This window comes from Gymnoscopelus microlampas (genome assembly GCF_963454915.1).
Source record: "Gymnoscopelus microlampas genome assembly, chromosome: 18".
NCBI classification, from domain to species: domain Eukaryota; kingdom Metazoa; phylum Chordata; class Actinopteri; order Myctophiformes; family Myctophidae; genus Gymnoscopelus; species Gymnoscopelus microlampas.
Genome location: NC_139955.1, coordinates 48,430,280 through 48,432,779, shown reverse-complemented (window position 1 = coordinate 48,432,779; position 2,500 = coordinate 48,430,280).

The window sequence follows — 2,500 nt, the reverse complement described above, 5'->3', positions numbered from 1 at the left end:
TGTGTTCTATGGTGTAATTGTGTCCTTTTAAAAGTATATAGTTTATAGTTAAAAGTGTAAAAGTTAAGTGTCTTTAGGTAAAAGTGGACTCATGTAAATGGAGTGTGAACGTTAAGGTATGGTAAGTGATATCTTTTGGTCAAAAGAAAAGGTTAAAGCACTATAATCTGATAGTAATCATTGCTATAGAGTGTTTGTTCAGTAACAGGAGTCTACAAACATACATTTTCAGGAGGGTATAATGTTGCCGTTCAAATGTGTGCCATCACTTCCAATTTCACTCATTTAATCTGTATTCTCTATCCTGATTGGATAAAAGTGGTATCCCGAGTCTGAAAAAGCAAAATTCTGTTCAGAGGAATACTTTTATTTATTTTCTATCAATTACACACCCCATGAAGCCTTGAATTCATGGACATTATTTTTATTGGCTTAGAAAACCAGAAGCAGATTGTAGTCTATTACATTCCAATAGAAGAGTTTCTGAACCATGGTCACTGAACTAAATGTTGGACCCGATCGTCACAATCTTTTTCAGAGACAAATCAGGAGAAAATCTACGTTTCTATGTCCCAGCAACACATTCTGGTGGATCTACTATCTAGCACCAGTAAACATCGGCCGTTCACGAGATCAGTCGGCGCCCACATAGAGACCATGTGTATAATTGTCTCCGCCAGGCAGAAAGGCATGGCGAGAGAGTATGTTTTACCCCGTCCGTCCGTCCGTCCGTCCGTCCGTCCGTCCGTCCGTCCGTCCGTCCGTCCGTCCGTGTGTCCGTCAGTCCGTCCGTCCTGTCCGTCCGTTAGCAGCTAATCTCTGGCACCGTTGGCCCGGCCGCTGCAAAACTGTGCACACACACTCCCTGGATGCCAATTCAGAACCTCTGGCCCAAATTTTTCAGATTGGCCTGTTATAGCGCCACCAGGAGGCCGATATGTGCAAAACACATTTATTGATACTACTCCTACAGATTTTGTCCAAACATCACACAAATCGGTACGCAGTATCTCTATAGTCATGTGATCAACACGGATTTATCCAATTTCCCATATTCCATCCTGATTGCCTAAGATTAGCTTCCAAAGTTTGCAGGATTGGTCCGTTTTGAACAAAATGCCTCAAATCATGAACGCAGCTTGTGATTTCCTGAAATTTCACACGCACATTTCTATTAGGCCGAGGAAGAAATGCCACCCTTTTCACATTGGCCTGTTATAGCGCCACCAGCAGGTCTAATTTTGCAAAACCTGAACCTCAAATCATGAATGCAGTGTCCGATTGCAGTGAAAAGTCCTTGAACAAATGGCACCCTTTTCACATTGGCCTATTATAGCGCCACCAGGAGGCCACAATAACGTACCTGACCTGGTGGAGACCTGTGCTCCGAGGAGCACTTTTTCTAGTTTGTGTATCATTTCGCCTCTAGTGCCTACAATTGGGATGGCGTATCTTTAAAGGAGTAGTTCACCCAAAATATAACTTATTTTCTATCAATCACACCCCATGAAGCCTTGAATTCATGCAGATTTATTTGTTTTTGTCGCATTCCTAAGACAATAATTTGATGACCGGTGGAGTCTGCGGTAGGAGACTCAATGGAGACTCTTTGAGTCTCCTATCAGAGTCATTCATTATTGGCTTATAGGAATGTGACAAAGAAATAAATTCAAGGCTTCATGTGTAATTTATCGATTATTTTTGGGGTGAACTATTCCTATGTAAATAAGTCAAGAAGAAAAAGACACTGGTTTGGCATGGCTGGTATGTTAAAAACATTCACCTATAACGACATGAACCCAAAACAGGGATGCCAGTTTTAGAGCGGTTAATACATGGTTGCAGACTAAACTAAATGCAATACGGGGAGGAAAAAGGAGCTCTATCAAATAAAACAAATGATCTACATATTCACACATAGTACCTGAGATAAGATATAAGGTGTGTGAGCATAGCAGCAGATGTATACTGTACATGATATACTTATGAATGTTAGTTAAGGTGTGAGAAAACACACACACACAAGAAATGTAAGCTGATGAATGGGTACTCTATCCTGATTGGCTGACAATTTGCAACCCATCTGAAAATGTATTTTCTGATTATTAAAGATCTGGAGAGACATGGAGACTCTTGTTACTGAACAAACACTCTATAGTAATGATTACTATCACAATATAGATCTATTTAACACTGTTACTGAACAAACACTCTATAGTAATGATTACTATCACAATATAGATCTATTTAACACTGTTACTGAACAAACACTCTATAGCAATGATTACTATCACAATATAGATCTATTTAACACTGTTACTGAACAAACACTCTATAGTAATGAGTACTATCACAATATAGATCTATTTAACACTGTTACTGAACAAACACTTTAGTAATGATTACTATCACAATATAGATCTATTTAACACTGTTACTGAACAAACACTCTATAGTAATGATTACTATCACAATATAGATCTATTTAACACTGTTACTG